General features: G+C 37.6%; 1 protein-coding gene, 1 long non-coding RNA gene and 1 other non-coding gene across 3 annotated transcripts in view; 1 reads left to right on the forward strand and 2 right to left on the reverse strand.

The window, feature by feature from the left end:
- LOC105482450 (RAN binding protein 9) overlaps positions 1-19,597 on the forward strand; it is a 96,160-nt gene that overhangs the window by 21,300 nt on the left and 55,263 nt on the right. The gene's annotated exons all lie outside the window — the stretch shown is intronic.
- Positions 8,118-12,500, reverse strand: LOC139363504 (uncharacterized). Its single transcript, XR_011624025.1, has 3 exons — positions 12,241-12,500; positions 9,004-9,070; positions 8,118-8,136 (listed from the first exon to the last, which is right to left on the reverse strand). It is a non-coding gene; the product is annotated as an uncharacterized lncRNA (long non-coding RNA).
- LOC112426820 (U7 small nuclear RNA) lies at positions 10,850-10,912 on the reverse strand. The gene has a single exon (XR_003018224.1). It is a non-coding gene; the product is annotated as a U7 small nuclear RNA (small nuclear RNA).

The following is a 19,597-nucleotide window of genomic DNA, read 5'->3' on the forward strand; positions in this document are numbered from 1 at the left end:
TCATTGGGCGATGTTTTCTTATGAACGTAAAGGATATTTATGTAAACCTAGGTGGTATAGCCTACTACATACCTGGCTGTACCATTGTATATATAGTCCTTTCTTGGTATATGGTGTTTGGAAGATATAGTGGGACAAGGCAGGAAGCAGAAATATGCAACTCTAAGACATAATATACTAAGTACTTAAGAATGAGACCATATATGGGAAAACTGAGGAGAGAGTAGTTAATTTTGGCTCAAGGAAACAGATTTATACAGGAAGTAGTAGTTGGTAGACCTTACAAAATGAGTAAGAATTTGAGAGGCCTTTTTGGGGAAGAACAGTACAGACTATGGTAAATGGCCAGAATAGTCTCACAGGAAGAGTGCAACTTTGTGGTCTTTGGCAGAGATACATGGTTCAGTGTTGTTGGGGACTTGGATTATAAGGAAGAGTTATAAAAGTGAGAATAGGCCGAATGCGGTGGTTCATGCCTGGAATCCCAATACTTTGGGAGCCCGAAGCAGGTGGATCACCTGAGATAAAGAGTTCCAGACCAGCCTGACCAACATATAGTGAAACCCCATCTCTACTAAAAAGTACAAAAATTAGCTGGGTGTGGTGGCACACGCCTGTAGTCCCATCTACTTGGGAAGTCAAGGCAGAAGAATTGCTTGAACCCGGGATACAAAGGTTGTAGTGAGCCGAGATTGCACCACTGTACTCCAGCCTGGTGACAGAGTGAGATTTCATCTCTCAGAAAAAAAGAAAAAAGTAAGAATGGAATCAGATATTATAGAGCGTTAGTGATAGTTATAGGGTGAAATATACTCTATAGGTAGAAGGGAGCTTTCAGTTTTTGTTTTTGTTTTTGTTTTTGTGGCACAGTCTTGTCTGTCACCCAGGCTGGAGTTCAGTGGCACAATCATGGCTCTCTGTAGCCTTGACTTCCCTTGCTTAAGTGATCTTCCTGCTTCAGCTCAGCTTCCCAAATAGCTGGGACTATAGGTGTGCATCAGCATGCCCAGCTTCTTTTTTTTTTTTTTTTTTTTTGTAGAGATGGGTCTCAGTATGTTGCATAGGCTGGTCTTGAACTCCTAGCCTCAAGCTATCCTCCTGCCTCCCTAAGTGTTGGGATTACAGGCATGAGTCACTGCACCCAGACTGCCTTCAATCTTTTTGAGTAGGGAAGATATATGATGCCTGTTTTAGAAAGATGATACAAAGTGGGGAGAGGATGAAGTGTGATGGCAGTCTGCAAGATTGCTGGAGAGTGTAGGGGCTACAGCTAGGAGTTAGGTTGTGAGGCTGTTGCCTGAGGATAGAGAGTGTGATAAGAGATTTAAAAAAAAAAAAAAAAAAAAAATCAAAACAGGAGGAAAATAACAGAAGAGGAGATTTAATTTGTCGAGTACCTGTTATGTGCCAGACACTCTGCTAAGAACCTAGGATTGACAAAGATGGAGACAGCGCTGTAAACATGGCTGAGAAATGGTACCTACTCTGTAGAAGTTTGCAGGTAAAAAGGGAAATGAACATGTAAATAAATAATAAAATCCGGCCGGGTGTAGTGGCTCACGCCTGTAATCCCAGCACTTTGGGAGGCTGAGGCAGGTGGATCACGAGGTCAGGAGATCGAGACCATGCTGGCTAATATGGTGAAACCCCGTCTCTATTAAAAATACAAAAAGTCAGTCAGGTGGGGTGGCGTGTGCCTGCAGTCCCAGATACTTGGGAGGCTGAGGCAGGAGAATGGCATGAACCCTGGAGGCGGAGCCTGCAGTGAGCTGAGATTGCGCCACTTCTCTCCAGCCTAGGGGACAGAGTGAGACTCCGTCTCAAAAAAAATAAAAATAAAAAAATAAAATAAAATCCAGTATGAGATACACAGCAGTAGACCTATAAACAAATTAGAGAAGTATATTGGAGGAAGTAACCAACGCTGTTGGAAGACGGTGGTGATCAGGGAAGTCTGTCTAGGAAGCTTACATAAAATTACAGAAGAGGAATACAGTTAAACATAAGCCTCTCTGTCCTTCAGTTGCTCAGGTATCCTTCACAAGATAGGATATGAACAGATTTTGAAGATTAGTAGCAGTTTTAGAAGCTGACTAGTTACTTTTGTCGAGAAATATAGTGGAGATATAAATCTTGGCTCTGCTACTTAACTAGTTCTGTGATTTTGTATTTTTTGACAGACTCAGTCTTATCTGTGAAAAGGAAATAATAGTGCCAACCTCATAAGACTACATTACGTAATTCACTTAAAGCACTTATTAGAGTACCTGGTGTGAAGCAAACTCAAGATAGCTTGATGCTGCTCTGAAAAACGATGCCTGGTGCACAGAAAACTCATGTCTTACCGCTGCTTGCTGCTGCTTGCTGCTGCTGGAGGAAGCTCAGCATAAAGTTTTGTGGGAGGAATGTGTCTGGAGATGATCATGAAGGGACTTCTCATGCTAGTGGGTGTTACCTTTTATCTTTCAGGTGGTAATTTTTTTTTTTTTTTTTTTTTTGAGACGGAGTCTCGCTCTGTCGCCCAGGCTGGAGTGCAGTGGCCAGATCTCAGCTCACTGCAAGCTCCGCCTCCCGGGTTCACGCCATTCTCCTGCCTCAGCCTCCCGAGTAGCTGGGACCACAGGCGCCGCCACCTCGCCCGGCTAATTTTTTGTGTTTTTAGTAGAGACGGGGTTTCGCCGTGTTAGCCAGGATGGTCTCGATCTCCTGACCTTGTGATCCGCCCGTCTCGGCCTCCCAAAGTGCTGGGATTACAGGCTTGAGCCACCGCGCCCGGCCTCAGGTGGTAGTTTTTAAGCAAGGGAATTATATGGTTGGATTTGCTTTTTAGGTAGGTTATCTGAGGGTAATATAGAAAATAGATCTGAGACTGACTTCCAGAGATCAGTTGGGTTATTGTAATAATAAATTGAGGGTTTAATCTGTGTAGTGGGGTTGGAGAGGAAGGTAGACAGATTTGTTAACTAATTAGGACTTAATTTTTTTTACAAGAAATCTGTCTTTATTTCCTTGATTAGGAAGTAGGAGTGGTAAGTAGGTAAAGATAGTTGTTGAGAGAGTGTTAAGGATGACTCCCTGGCTTTTAGCTTAGAAGATTAAATGGATAGTGGTGTGACTAAACACATCAGAAAATACCAGAAGGTTTTTTTTTTTTTTTTTTTTTTTTTAAAGAGATAGGGCCTAACTTTGTTGCCCAGGCTGGAGTGCAGTTGTGTGATCATAGCTCAGTGCAGCCTCAAACTCCTGGGATCAAGGGATCCTCCTGCCTCAGCCTCCCAAAGTGCTGGGATTACAGTTGTGAGCCATCACAACTGGCCAGGAAGTGGATCTTTAAAGAAGACGATGATGAGAACAGTGTTTGAACTGTTAGGGGACTCCCAGAAAATTAATAGCAAAGACTTTGACTAAAAATAAATGGGATTTAGGAGAGTAGGGCTGAAGGTAGATTTTGGAGTTGTCAGAAGGTAAGTTGTTAAAGCCATGGGAATTGATAGGATCACCCAAGCGTGTAGTGTAAAAAAAAGAAGGTGGCTAAGGCGGACACCTGAAACACCATATTTAAAGGACGTATAGAAGGAGAGAATTTATCTGAGATTCTTTTCATGTACTTACGAATTTTTTTAAAAAATGTTTTCCTTGTTACATAATCATCTAAGATTCTATAAAAGAATGGTCAGAGAATTAGAAGGCAGATCCTAGATGGTTTCAGAAGCCCTGGAAGTCAGTTCAAAGGAGGACTGCTAAGTCTCCACTGGTTTGTCATTTGGGATTGGGGTGATAGCAGGTGCAGTGTGTCGGAGAGTTAGAGGTAAGGAATGGAGATAATGTGCTAGTGGACTTAGTAGCTGTGTTGCTGTTGTGAGGAACAGTAATTTACAACCCATTTAGAAAAGTAATACACTGCCAATTTGATAATGTAAGGCCAGGCGTGGTGGCTCATGCCTGTAATCCCAGCACTTTTGGAGGCTGAGGTGGGAGGATTGCCTGAGCCCAGTAGTTTGTGACCAGCTTGGGCAACAAAGCGAGACCCTGTTTATTAGACTGGGCATGGTGGCTCACGCCTGTAATTCCAGCACTTTGGGAGGCCAAGGTGGGTGGATCACCTGAGGTCAGGAGTTCGAGACCAGCCTGGCCAACATGGTGAAACCCTGTCTTTACCAAGTACAAAAAAATAGCTGGGCGTGGTGGCACATTCCTGTAATCGCAGCTACTCGGGAGGCTGAGGCAGGAGAATCCCTGGAACCTGGGAGGCAGAGGCAGCAGTGAGCCAAGATCGCACTGCTGCACTCCAGCTTGGGCAACAGAGCCAGACTCCATCTCAACTAACTAACTAACTAACTGAATAAATAAGTAAATAATAAAAATAATAAAATTAGCTAGGTGTAGTAGTATGCGCCTGTGGTCCCAGCTATATGAGAGGCTGAGCCAGGAAGATCGCCTGAGCCCAGGAGGTCAAGGCTGCAGTGAACTGTGTTTCTGCCACTACACTCTAGCCTAGGCTACAGAGTGAGACACTATTTTGGGGAGGGGAGGGGAAAAGAAATTTTGGAAATTCAAGAAAAAAAAAAGGTACAGAAAAATGTAAGGGGGAAAACTAAACCATAATTTTGTATGATTAATTGCTATCAATACTTCTGCTCATTTCTTTCCAAATTTTGTATATACACTTATGTTTTAAGCTTAGTTGTACTCCTTTTTTTTTTTTTTTTTTTGAGACGGTCTTGCTCTGTTGCCAGGCTGGAGTGCAGTGGTGCAATTTCAGTTCACTGCAATCTCTGCCTCCCAGGTTCAAGTGATTCTGCCACCTCAGCCCACCGCGCCCCCCCACCCCACCCCAGTAGCTGGTACTACAGGCTCACGCCACCACACCCAGCTAATTTTTGTATTTTCAGTAGACACAAGGTCGCACCATGTTGGCCAGGATGGTCTCTATCTCTTGACCACGTGATCCGCCCACCTCGGCCTCCCAAAGTGTTGGGATTACAGGCGTGAGCCACCGCGCCCGGCCTAGTTATCCTCTTTATACAGGTTTTTACATCCTATGTTTATCATTTATTTAATATTTTTTGGGAGACAGGGTATTACTCTGTTGCCCAGGCTGTAGTGCAGTGGCACAATCATAGCTCACTTTAACCTCAAACTGTTGGGTTCAAGTGATCCTCCTGCCTCAGCCACTCAAGTAGCTAGGACTACAGAGATGTGTCACCATGCCTGGCCTATTTTTAAATTTTTTTGTAGAGGATTATTATTGATTTATTTCTGTGTAACAGTTACAGTGTATTTCTTACATAATTATAAGCATTTTTCTATGAGATTAAAAGCTCTGAATATCTTTTTATTTTTAGCTGTGGCATAGTCTGTTATAAGTTTATTAAGGCACATCCATAGCTCTTCTCCTGTTGCCAGTTATTTAGATTGTTTTAATTCTTTCACTATCCTAAATAATCTTTTTTGCATGAAACTTGTCTTTATTTCCTTAGGAAAGATTTCTTGAAGTTGAATTGTGGATCACAAGAAGGGATATGCACATTTTTAAGGCTTACGATACGCATGGCCAAATTACTCTCCAGAAAAATTATTCCAATTTATGTTTGGGTGGGAGAGACTTTGTTGTATGTATATGCTGAGGAGAAGGAATCACTAGTGAGTCCAGGAGAAGACTGAGGAGGCGAATGAGGCAAGTTTCTTTGTCCAGCAGATGGGATACGGGGATTTAAGTATAAATTAGGAATGTGGGATGCTATATGGAATTTATTTGTTGGCACTTATCACTACTTCTGGAAGCCTGTCTTGACAACCATTTCACTTCCAAACGAGATTAGGCTCCTCTGTTAATGCCCTTTCACGGCACCTTGTACTTCCCCTTCATAGCATTTAATCACATTCATAATTAATTATTTAAGATCTGTCCTGCCTGTTAGAGGATCCCCTGTAGGGAGGGCACAGACTTTTGTCTTTGCCACAGCTTTATACACAGAGATATTTAGTAAATGTTCATTGATCAGAGAAGTGGAAGTATTGAGGAACTATGAGATTGAAAACCACGAATTTGAGACAGCGGTTTATATACTTAAAATTTTTCACTATATACTCAGCTGGTTAGAGAGGAAAGTTGAATTGTATGATTGATGCAAAATGGGAAACTATAGGTTAGGTAAGTTGGAAGAACAATCGTAGTAATTGAGGTTACTGGTGAGGGAATATCTAAATGGACCATTTTAGTTCAGGCTGGGTAAGGAAAAAATGAAATCAGCATGGAGCTGATAATACTCAGAATGAGAGATTTATATATTGGTGTTTTTAGTGAGTTTTAAGGAGATGCGGAGGGATTTCTGAGGTGGATTTGCTGCATTGGCTAAGTGTAGGGCATAACAATGAAAGACAACTTAAATGAAGAGGAGCAAAGCTTTATCAGAGAGGCTTTTTTGGTCTGTTTTGTTTACTGCTATATCCATGGTGCGTCGAACAATGCCAGACGCAAAATAGGTGCTGCATAAATATGTTAACTGAGTAGAGGTGGGTAGGGATAATAACATCTTTTCTTTTGTAAACCTCTAGTGCTTACTGTGCGTAGTACAGAGTACAGATATTCAATATTTATGGAATGAACAGAATATGAGTCTTGGATTTTGGATATGTTCTTTACCTACATTTTGAAACCATCAGGAATGGTAGGAGCCGCATTTTTGGTGGAAGGGAAAATTGGTTATTTAAGAAGGTGTGAAACATGGGAAAAGTGACCTAAAGATATATAACCATCATGTTTCTCAAATTATTCTTGAGTTGGTTATCTTTAGTGCGGTTTAAATCCCAAATCACCCTTACCTCTTACTCTGTCAGTTATTTTATACTTAACAAGTGTAGGTACTTTTTTTTCTCCTCCAAGAATTTTTTTTTCCAGTTACAAGGTAATGCATTCTTAATGCAAAAGGGAAAATCAAACAGACAAATCCTGTGAAATAGAAAAAAGCATGTATATTTTTAAAAGGATATGCAATACTACCACCCAGATTAATGGCAGTTGACATTTTGGAGTATATTCTCTCCAGCTTTTTTCCTCTATTCAGACTGCTTTCAACATTAGTCTAAGAAAGAAAAATTGGTTTAAGATGTATTCGAGTCACATGAGAGGTTAAAAAAAATATTCTCATGGGTACCAGTACTTTTACTTTCACTTCAATGTAAATTTAATTAAAAATTCAGGGAGAAAATTTCATTTTAATGTCTTAAAGACACCCATGTCATATAACTTTAAGATTGTATAGTTTTGTCCTGATGAATATATTACTTGAAAGTCAAGCAGGAAAACAGTTTATAACCATTCTATTTATGTTTATCTCAGATATATTGAGTTCTTGCTCTTTGCCTATTGCTGGAATCACTTAGGTTGATTAACATTCCAGGATAAGGAGAAATGATCTGTTGGTCCTAGACTTTTTGGCGTTGTGGATGATTTGGTAGTCTGGATAGTGTTTTTGGAGGAGTAGTTGAAATGTTTTAAAAATGGTCGTTGAGAACTAATTGTTGTCAGATGGAAAAACAGATTGGTTAAGAGTTGAGATTCATGCCAGTGCTTCTTCGTGATTTGTATAATACAGAATCTAAGGAGTTTTCCTTCCCAACATTTGCAGACATATAGAAGAGTTAATACAGTGAATACCCTTGTACACACCACCTAGATTTTAGAATTAGGATTTTGCTGTATTTACTTTGTTGCAGATCTGTTCATCCACACCCCACCTTTTTAAAATGCATTTCAAAGTGAGTTGCAGAGTTTTCAAATCAGTTTTAAAATCTTTCATTTTATACTTCTTTCTTTTTTCTTACTCTGAGAATCTTTGATTCTAGTGATATTAACATATTTATTTGCCTTAGCCTAGGATATTTTGATACATTTTCAAATTAAAATACCAGTAATTTGGGAGACCAAGGCGGGTGGATCACCTGAGGTCAGGAATTTAAGACCAGCCTGGCCAACATGGTGAAACCCTGTCTCTACTAAAAGTAACAAAAATTAGCTGGGCCCAGTAGCGGGTGCCTGTAATCCCAGTGACTCGGGAGGCTGAGGCTGGAGAATTGCTTGAACCCAGGAGGTGGAGGTTGCAGTGAGCCGAGATCGCGCCATTACACTCCAACCTGGGCAACAAGAGGAAAACTCTGTCAATTTAAAAAAAAAAAAAATCAGTATTAACAAGAACATTAAATACTGTATGATTTTTTGCATTTATTTATTTATTGTGCTTTGGTTTTTAAAATATATCCCATTAGGGATGGATATTCAAAATACTATGTTTTAAAGTCACTTGAAGTAATTCTTTTTTCTGTATTTCTGCCACCAACTTGATATATGCTAGTTTCACTTATTTAAAATTATCTTCCATTCATAGGGACTGATTTTTAAATTTTTGTTTTAACTATGTAAAACATTTACATTGTTCCAAAGTAAGACTGTTTAAGAAGGCACTTGGCGGCTGGGCGCGGTGGCTCAAGCCTGTAATCCCAGCACTTTGGGAGGCCGAGATGGGTGGATCACGAGGTCAGGAGATCGAGACCATCCTGGCTAACACGGTGAAACCCCGTCTCTACTAAAAATACAAAAATAAAAAACTAGCTGGGCGCGGTGGCGGGCGCCTGTAGTCCCAGCTACTCGGGAGGCTGAGGCAGTAGAATGGCGTGACCCGGGAGGCGGAGCTTGCAGTGAGCTGAGATCCGGCCACTGCACTTCAGCCTGGGCGACAGAGCGAGACTCCATCTCAAAAAAAAAAAAAAAAAAAAAAAAAGAAGGCACTTGGCCCAGGCACGGTGGCTCACACCTGTAATCCCAGCACTTTGGGAGGCTGAGGTGGGAGGATCACCTGAGGTCAGGAGTTCGAGACCAGCCTGGCCAACATGGTGAAACCCCATCTCTACTAAAAATACAAAAATTAACCAGGTGTGGTGGCACGTGCCCGTAATCCCAGCTACTTACTACTCAGGAGGCTGAGGCAGGAGAACCACTTGAACCTGGGAGATGGAGGTTGCAGTGAGCCAAGATTGTTCCACGCATTCTGGCCTGGGTGACAGCGTGACTCTCAAAAAAAAAAAAAAGGAATTAAGGCACTAAACAGAAGGTTCACATCATCCTTCTCTCCCCCCCCACCCCAGGTAACCATTTTCATTAGTTCTTGGTTTATCCTTTTATTATTTCCTTTTGAAAATATAAGCAAATATGCCATCGAAAACTTTGAAGAGGTATCACAAGTAGCTGATGACACTAGTTGACTGTAGGTAGAGGAAGTGGTTAAATGGGGATGGGAGTGAAAGGAAACAACATTTTTGTTGCTTTTGAATATTTTTATTTTACCTATTTTCTTTGCTCTCTTTGAGAGGTTTAATATATTTTTACATTGAGAGAGGTACATTTATACTACTACCTATAGTCCACTCCTTTTAAGGTACTCTTGTATTGTGAGCAATAATGAAATTAGCTAATAAACTCTTCTGTACCTTTTCTTCCCTTTCCCCAGTGTCTCTGGGTTTTTTGCATTTAAAATTTATTATTGATTAACATGCAGTAAAATACATGTTTTTCAGTATACAGTTGTGAGTTTTGACAAATAGAATTACCTAACAACCACCACAACTAGAATTACATAACAACCACCACAATCAAGATAAAGAACAGTTCTCTCACCTCCCCAAACTTTCTCTTGTTGCCCCTTTATCTGAAACCCTTCTCCCACCCCTAACTTCTCACAACCATTGATCTGTCTTCTGTCCCTATAGCTTTGCCTTTTGAAGCCAGAATGTTATATAAATGTAACCTTTTGAGAATGGCTATTTTGTATTTACTTAGCATGATGCATGTGATACTCATCCAGGTAGTTGAGTGTATCAATAGGTGATTACTTTTTCTGTAAATTCTCTTCTTTGTGAATTGTTTTATATCTATGTTTTATGAGCATATAACATTTGCATATACTATGCTGTTATCTTTATTCTGATCAGGTAGTGTTAATTTTAAATTATATTCAATACTCTTCACCAGACCTTAACCCAAAGATACTTTTAGGATTTTTTGGTTGTTTGAAGCTCACATTCTACAAGTGAGCTCATGGGAACAATATTCTTTTAAGTCCTTTCGGTTCAGACTATTTGTATGTGACCATTATACTCATTATATTTGAAGCTTTGGTTGGATGTAAAATCCCTGGCACATGTTTTCTTTCTTTCTTTCTTTCTTTTTTTTTTTTTTTTCCAAGACAGACTCTCACTTAGTTGCCCAGGTTGGAGGGTTGTGGCACAATCATGGCTCACTGCAGCCTCAACCTCCTGGGGCCAAGCGATCCTCCTGCCTCAGCCTCCTGAGTAGCTGGGACTGCAGGTGCACACCACTATGCTCAGCTAACTTTATTTTTTATTTTTATTTTTTGCTGGGACAGGGTCCCATTGTGTTGCTCAGGCTGGTCTTGAACTCTCGGGCTCAAGTGATGATCTTCCCACCTCAGCTTCCCAAAGTGCTGGGATTACATGCATGAGCCACTGCACCCAGCTATGTTTTTTTAATGAGCTCCGTGGGTATTTTCAAAGTCTTCTGCCATTTTATTCTTCCAAGAAATTTGGTCATTTGCCTGGATACCTGAAAGATGTTTCTTTTTCTTTGAAGAGCCGTTACTTGAATATGTCTTGGTGTTGATCTTGCTATGGCCTTAAGTAGTAGGTTCAAGTATTTTATTTCAGAAAAGTTATTTTGTGTGATGGTTTTCAATATTTGTTCTGTTCTATTACATGGGTTTGTTTTTTAGGGACTCTAATTATGAATGTATGTTGGATCTATTTGACTAACTTCTTTTATTATTTTATTTTTTTGAAGGGTTTTTTGATAAAAACTGGAAAGCCTGCTAGAGAAAATCTAAAAAGGGCTGTAACACTTGACTAACTTTGTTATTTTGAAAATTTCCTCCATTCTCTTTCCTCTTTTCTTGTGGGGTCTGTTATTTTGTGTTCCATTTGGCTTGTCTTTATTTCTGAAATAATTTTCTTTTTTTTTTCTTCTAATTCTTATGTTAATAAGAACACTTTTTTGATCAATTTATATTAAAAATTGGAGACTTCCTATGAAAAAGTCTCGAACATCCAGTGTAAATGTTAAGTTATAGCACTTGTGAAAAGAAATATTGTTGAAAAACTAAACAGTAAAATGCATCTCAGTCTCCATAGTTTTATAGGTACACCTCATTTGGTACAAGTAGAACCTGTAATGCTTATAAAATTGAAATGTAAATCACTTTCTTCTGAACTTATTTGTGTGATTTAAAGTTGCTACTTTTTATTGTTTATTAATCTTATAGGGATATGTTGAAAAACAAGATTTTAAATATGGATTACAATATAAATAATTTTATTAACCAAAAATGTCAGTTTATTAGAAACATAAACAATTTCATGTCTATTGGGTAAAAAGTAGAATTTGTTGTTTTATGCGTATGATAGATTATTTTCCTTTACATTTAACACTGTAACAGTTTAGCAAATCAGGAAACCAAGTTATTTTGTGTTTTGTTGTTGTCATAGGAGTTAACTACAGATGGAATTATTTGACAAAGAATTGTCAGAGGAACTCTCAAACTAATAGGCTTTTCTTGTTTATAGAGCCTTATTGTCGTAGTTATTAAAAGGCAGGATAAATGAATAGGTCCTTGAAGTCCATCTTAGTAAATGTAGCCAGGCCTTAATTTAAGGTATTGTATATTTATATTTTTATAGCTCTTTGAGAGGTAATGGGAGAAAGATGCAGCTGAAGAAAGATGCAGCTTGCTGTATATTATTGTGAACTTTCCGAAGGCAAGAAATAATTTCTGTTATCCATGATTCTTTATGCTTTGGGAAGAATGTGGTGGAGAAGGTGCAGTGTAGAGAGAGAGATAAGTAGCAGCTTTACTGTCAGCATAGAATTAGAATTGGAACAAATTTTTTAAATCACGGATGATAAAGCGAAATGTTCTAGGTTGAAATAGTAATCTTGAAAAAGGACTTCTGTTACTTTAAAGTTTCTTACCTCAGTTCCATTGGTGCAGATAATCATCTGGTGATTAATATTTCACTTTGCAGTATTTTGAGCATGCATATACTTAAATTTCTTTTGTATATTAATAGCGGCTATTCTAAGAATGTAGGTGTTGGATACGGTGTGGTAAAGTCTGTGCAGCTGCAGGGGGATGCGCGAATAAGGCTTAGAAGGAAGAATTTTATTATACTCACAGGTCTCAGGGAGGGTCACTGCATGCCACACAGAGGAAGCACCAGGTTTTAGTCAGGAAGCAGAAGACAGGAGCCACGGAAAAGTCGGCCAGAGTCTTTATTGGTATTTCCTGGGAAAGGCAAGGGAGGGCAGAGTAAATAGTTAAGGATTGATGAGTTTGGATGATTCCTGCAAGCTTTGAGCTGTAGAGGTGTCTCTAATTGCCTGATACCTGACTCTGGAATGATTTAGGGCAGGAAATACTGGCTTCGTATGTGAGCGTTAGATAAGGAGGTGGGTTTGGCTGTAGACTCAGGATTGGTTGGTTTGTATATGGAAGACATGCTCCTGTGAGCTCTCTTATCTGTAAGAAAGTGCTAGCCCTGGTCAGCAAGCTTTTTAAGAAGCCAAAACATAATATAGTAAATAAAAAACATGATTTAAATACAATGGCCATCTGAAGTTCTGTTTACCCTGTCAAATAATTTCTGTGTTAATAATCTTTGAGAACCATAACTTTCTCAACAATTGCTTTCTTTTTGGTTCTTTATTATTTTTTATGAGTTCTCATTTCTTTTAGATAGTAATTGCCTTTTTTAAACCCTGAAATACATATCAGGTATGTAACCTGATTGAAATATTTTCACAGGAGCATCTGTAATTGTTTTTTGTTTGTTTTTTGAGATAACGTCTCTGTTGCCCAGGCTGGAGTGCAGTGACGTGGTCAGTGTTCACTGCAGCCTTGAACTCCTGGGCTTAGATGATCCTCTCACCTCAGCTTCTTGAGTAGCTGGCACTACAGGCGTGTACCACTATGCCTGGCTAATTTTTTATATTTTTTATAGAGATGGGGTTTTGCCACGTTGTCCAATCCAGGCTAGTTTTCGAGCTACTGGGCTCACGTGATCCGCCCACCTCAGTCTCCTAAAGTGCTGGGATTATAGTCTTGAGCCACCATACCTGGCCTGCAATTGTTGATGGAATGTTTTTGGTTTAATTTTATAGCACTACTATGTGCATCACCAGTTGGTATGTATCACTTTTAATATTATTTCACTTTTGATGGTTGAAAGATAGATGTTAAAGTTTGTTCTTTTACATGAGAAAAAAATAGGTATGTGTTCATAAGTTTAAATATTTAAGATTGGTAACTTGTGAGTTATAGACAAGTGCCCTGAGTTTCTTAATAGAGATAGATACATATACATATGCTAGTGCATCTTGCTGTAGTAATTAACTTTTGGTGCTCTTAAGTCTTATTATATTCATAATGACATTTGTCAGAAATAAAAGCATTTTATTTCAAAGGTATTAAGTAATTTTTAGGTCTTGTAAGATTAAAAAAAAAAAAGATCCCTCTTACCATGTCAGTAACTTATATATGTGAATAAACTATTCAGAATTTGAAATTTTAAACATCAAGCAGGGAATTTGATAGATACCATTAGACCCATTAGATTAATGATTTAGTATAATTAGAATTTTCTTCTGAAATTAATAAACACTTGAGTAAAGAAATTACATTTATAAAAATGCTTTTGAGTTTCAAATAAGGCACTGGTCAACTAACTCCAATCCTACAGGACAAAAATGTCTTTAGCTTACCAATCTTTTTGAAACTGCTAAAAATGGAATTATTTCACTCAAAAGGGTCATTATCTACCTTTTTGGAAAACATTGTTACTTTACATTTTCAATAAAAATTAGCACTGTACAAGCTGTTTTATAACATGCTTTCTAGCCCATTATTGTGTTATATCTTTTTGTTTTATTAAAAACTATTTTTATAGCAGGATTTATAATGACCTCATAGGCTTGTTTTGATTTTAAGACTTTGAGGATTCTAGCAGGACCTGGCCAGAGTTTGAGGGCTTCTCAGTTGCAGGGCCATGTCTTCCTCCATTGAGCCATTGAGTTTGTATAGTGGACAGGGCCTGGGTGGGACTATTTTAAGATGGAGGCAAAAGTACCACGTACTTTTAATGTATGCATATATAGTGATTTATTACCTGTCCTTTTTTGTTGCACATAAAGGTTAGTCTCAGTTTCATTTAGAATGAAAAGAATGTTTATTGAACATTCTTGTGTCTACCTGTGGATATGTCAATGATTATTTTCTTTAGAATATATTAGGTAAAAAGGATTTGCCATTTTAAGGATACTTTCTTTGAGGACTAGTGAGATCTAATATTTTTTATGTTTCTTTTCATGTGCCTGTGTGTGTTTTCCTGAAGCGCCTGTTCAATTATTACTCATGTTTTATTGGAATATTTACTTTTTAAAAACTTTATTTTTAATTAACATGCAGTAAAGTTAACTTTTTTTTTCGTTTGTACAGTTTTGTGAGTTTTGACAAATGCATAGGGTCCTGTAACCACTACCACAATTGAGATACAGAACAATTCCATCGCTCTCCAAACTTCCCTTTTATGCCCCTTCATTAATCCTCCCTCTACTTTTAACTCCTGACAGCCACTGAATGACTCTCTTTTTCTATAGAGTTTCTTTTTCCAAAATGGCATGTAAATGGAATCATTGAGTATGTAACCTTTTTTTGGTGGGGAGAGGGGATAAGTCTCGCTCTGTTGCCCAGGCTGGAGTGCGGTGTGGTGTGATTTTGGCTCACTGCAACCTCCGCCTCTCGGGTTCAAGCGATTCTCCTGCCACAGCTTCCAAGGTAGTTGGGATTACTGGCATGCACCACCATGCCCAGCTAATTTTTGTATATTTAGTGGAGACGGAGTTTCACCATGTTAGCCAGGCTGGTCTCAAACTCCTGCCTTTAAGTGATCCTCCCACCTTGGCCTCCTGAAATGCTGGGATTACAGGCGTGAGCCACTGTGCCCAGCCAGGATGTAACCTTTCGAGACTGACTTCTTTCAGTTAGCATAATACCTGTTAGATTAATCCATATTGATGCTTGTACCAATAGTTCATTACTTTTTATTACTGAGTAGTATTCCACTTGTCAGGGTGTAAGTTTATTCATCTCTTCCCAGCAGAAGACTTTGGGTTTTTTGCAGTTTATGTAATTATGAATGTAACTGCTGTAAACTTTCACAGGTTTTTGTGAGAACTTATTTTCTTAATATTTTTAAGCATACTGTATATTAAAGATATATTTTTTTGTTATATATGTTGGAATATTTCTCCTAACTTGTTTTCCCTTTATATTTGTTCATTTTGTTTTTATTCCCCTAATTAACAAGCTTTGGTTTTTAGTTTTAGGTTTACAGAGAAAGAAAACAGTAAGATAGTTCCCTCCCATATGTGCCCATCTTCCACACACAGTTTCTCTTAAGAACATCTTGCATTAGTGTGGTACATTTGTTACAGTTGGTGAACCAATATTGTTACACTATTATTAACAAAAGTCTATTAGATTATATAAGGGTTCACTCTTTTGTTGTACATTTCTGTGAGTTTTGGCAAATGCATAATGTCACATATCCAAATTGTCACATAGAACAGTTTGACTGACTGAAAATCCCCTGTGCTCTATTTATTCACCCTTTTCCCTTCTCTCCTCTCCCCCTACCTGCAGACTGATGACACCCACTGATCTTTTTGCTGTCTCCATAGTTTTGCTTTTCCTTTAAAGAGTGTCATATTTTGGAATCATACAGTACACGGTCTTTTCAGACTGGCTTCTTTCACTTAGCAGTGTACGTCTAAGACCCATATGTGTTTTTTCATGGCCTAATGGTTCATCACTTTTTGTCACTAAATAATACTCCATTGTATGGATGTACCATAGTTTGATAATCCAGTCACCTGTTGAGGGACTTCTTGGTTCCTTCCAGATTTTGTTATTTATGAATAAGTTGCCACAGACATTTGTGTGCAAGTTTTTGTGTGGTCGTAAATTTCCAGCTTGTTTGAGTAAATGTCTAGGAGTGTGATTGCTGAATCATATGGTAAGACTGTGTTTACCTTTGTAAGAAACTGGCAAACCATCTTCCAAAGTGGCTATACCATTTTGCATTCCCACCAACAATGAATGAAATTCCTATTACACCACATCCATCCTCACCAGCAATTGGTATGTCAGTTGTTTGAATTTTAGCCATTATAATAGGTGTGTAGGGGTATCTCATTATTGTTTTAATTTGCATTTCCCCAGTAATATATGCTAAGCATCTTTTCATATGTGTATTTGTCATTTGTAGATCATCTTTGGTGAAATGTCTATCCAGAGCTTTTGCCCAGTTTTTAATTGGTTGTTTTTCTTGTTGAGTTTTAAGAATTCTTTTTATATTTTGAATATACAAAGGTCGTTTATCAGATATTTGTTTTGCAAATACTTTTCTCCCAGTGTGTGGCTTATCTTTTTGTTCTCTTAATAGTGTCTTTCACAGAGCAGTAGTTTTTAATTATAATGAGCCCTATTTGCTCTTTCTTTCTTTTCATAGTCCTTGCTTTTGGTTTTGTATGTAAAAAGTCATTGCTGAACCAAAGGTCACCTAAATTTTCTGTGTTTGTATTTCTCCTATGTTTTCCTATGTTTATAGTTTTGTATTTTACTTTTGGGTCTGTGGTCCATTTTGAGTGGATTTTTTCTGAAAGGCGTAAAATCTAGATACATTTTCCCTGTTGTACTGCTTTTGCTGTTTTGTCAAAGATCAGTTGACAACTACAAGATCAGTAATTTTGTAGGTCTATTTTTGTACTCTGTTCTGTTTCATTGATCTGTATGCACACTTTTGCCAATACCATGCTCTCTTGATACTGTAGCTTTACAGTAGGTCTTGAGGTTGAGTAGACTTGAAGTAAAATTCTCTAACTGTTCTTTAGCATTGTGTTTTCTATTCTGGATCTTTGCCTTTCTATCGAAACTTTAGAATCAGTTTCTTAATATTCATAAAATAACTTGCGGGGATTTTGAGTGGAATTATGCCAGATCTGTGAATCAAGTTGGAAAGAAGTGACATCTTAACAGTACTGAGTCTTCTTGTCCATGAACATAGGCTATTTTTCTATTCATTTAGATTTTCTTTGATTATTTCAGCAGTTTTATAGTTCTCATGGAATCAATTTTGTTCACATTTGTTAGATTTATGCCTAAGTATTTCCTTTTTTGTTGGTGCTAATATAAGTGATATTGTGTGTTTAAAATTCCAGTTCATTGCTGGTGCATAGGAAATCGACTTCTGCATATTAACCTTGTATTCTGCCACCTTGCTATGGTTGCTTTTTTTCCCCAAGAGGCTTTTTTCTCCATTCTTTGATACTGTCTACATAAACAATCTTTTAAGCTACAAAAGTAGGTTTATTTTTTCTTTCTCAATCTATATACCTTTTATTTCCTTTTCTTGTCTCATTGCATTAGCTAGGACTTCCCCTATGATGTTGAATATGAGCTGTAAAAGGAAACATCTTTGCCTTTTTTCTGGTCTTAAAGAGAAAGTGTCTGGTTTCTAGCCATTAAGTATGAGACTAGCTGTAGGTTTTTTGTAGATGTTCTTTATGAAGTTGAGGAAGCTGCCCCTCTATTCCTAGTTTGCTGAGGGTTTTTATCAAGAATAGTGTTGGATTTTGTCAGATACATTTTCTGCATCTGTTGGTCTGATCATGTGATTTTTCTTCTTTAGCTTCTTGATGTGATTGATTACATTGTTTTCTTTGAATGTTGAGCCAGCTTTGCATATCTGGGGTAAATCCCACTTAATCTTGGTGTATAGTTCTTTTAAAAAAATTTTTAATTTGATGTATTTATTTTAATACCCAGACTTCAAGGAGATATAGTTCTTTTTGTACATTGCTGGATTTGATTTGCTAATACTTTATTGAGGATATTTGCATCTGTGTTCATGAGAGATATTTGCCTGTAGTTTTCCCTTCTTGTAATGTCTTTATTTGGTTTTGGCATTAGGGTAATGCTAGACTCAGAATGACTTAGGAATTGTACCCTCTGAGTGTAATTTCTGGAAAAGATTGGAGACAGTTGTGTCATTTCTACCTTACGTGTTTAGTTGGAATTACCCTGAAGCCATCTGGGTCCAGTGTTTGGTTTTTTTGGGAAGGTTATTTATTGTTACTATTATTTTTTTCTGAGTATATATGTTTATTTAGCTTTTACAAACAGTAACCACAATTAAAAAAAAAGAATGAATGCAGATAACTTTTGAACACAATGTATCATACACCCTGATTGGATATATTCTGAGGACAAACATGCAACAAATATTCTTGAATTTTATTTAATAGATTTATTATGGGTGTGCTTGCTACTACTGGGTATCATTGCTTCTAGGCTCTTTCAGTGGATGGAGTTTATTTTGACACTACAATTCAATCTGGTTACCAGAGTTCTTCCTCTTCTTTCTCATTTCTGTAAAGGTTATTAATTATTGATGTAATTTTTTTAATCTATAGAGGCATATTCGGATTTTCAATTTCTCCTTGTGTGAGTTTTGATAAGTTATATCTTTCAAGGAATTGCCTTGAAATCCATTTCATCCAAATAGTCAAATTTGTGGGAATAAAGTTAGTTATAAATGTTTCTTTAATACTTTTTTAATGTCTGTGGGATCAGTATTGATATTATTACTGATAATGATAGTTTCTTATGTCTTTGATTTTGGTATTAATAATTTGTGTTTTTTCTCTTGGTTATCCTGGCTAGAGGTTTATCAATTTTACTGATCTTTTCAAAGAAATGGCTTTTAATTTTGTTGATTTTTTATTTTATTTTATTCTTTTAAATTTCACTGCTGTCTCCTCTATTTCTCATTTCTTCCTCTTTCTCTTGGTTTATATTTATTGCTCCAGTTTCCTAAGGTGGAAAGGTAAATCATTGATTTTAGATCACTATTACATTCAGTGCTATACATTTCTCTATAGGCATTGCTTTCACTGCATCCCACAAATTTTGATACGTTGTTTTCATTTAATTCAAAATATTTTAAAATTTCTCTTCAGACTTCTTTGACTGGTATGTTATTTTAAAATGTGTTGTTTAATCTCCAGATATTTGGGGATTTTCCAGCTATCTTTCTTTTATTGATTTCTAGCTTAATTCCATTAAAGTCTGAAAGCATAGTTTGTGTGACTTTAATTAAGGTGTGTCTTTTTTATGTCCCAGAATGTGGTCTGTTTTGGTGAATGTTTTTGTGAGATTAAGAAGAATATGTATTCTGTGGTTACTGGATAAAGTATACTCTAAATGTCAATGAAATCCAGTTGATTGATGATACTTTTCAGTTTGACTATATCTTCACTGGTTTTCTGCCTGCTGTGTCTGCCAGTTCTGATATAGGGGTGTTGATGTCTTCAGTTATAGCTGTGGAGTTAACTGCTGCTTCTTGTAGCGCTATCGTTTTTGTCTCACCTCCTTTGACACTTTGTTGTGAGGCTCAGACACATTAAGTGTGGCTG

The sequence above is a fragment of the Macaca nemestrina genome, chromosome 5, assembly GCF_043159975.1.
Source record: "Macaca nemestrina isolate mMacNem1 chromosome 5, mMacNem.hap1, whole genome shotgun sequence".
In the NCBI taxonomy this organism is placed as follows: Eukaryota; Metazoa; Chordata; class Mammalia; order Primates; family Cercopithecidae; genus Macaca; species Macaca nemestrina.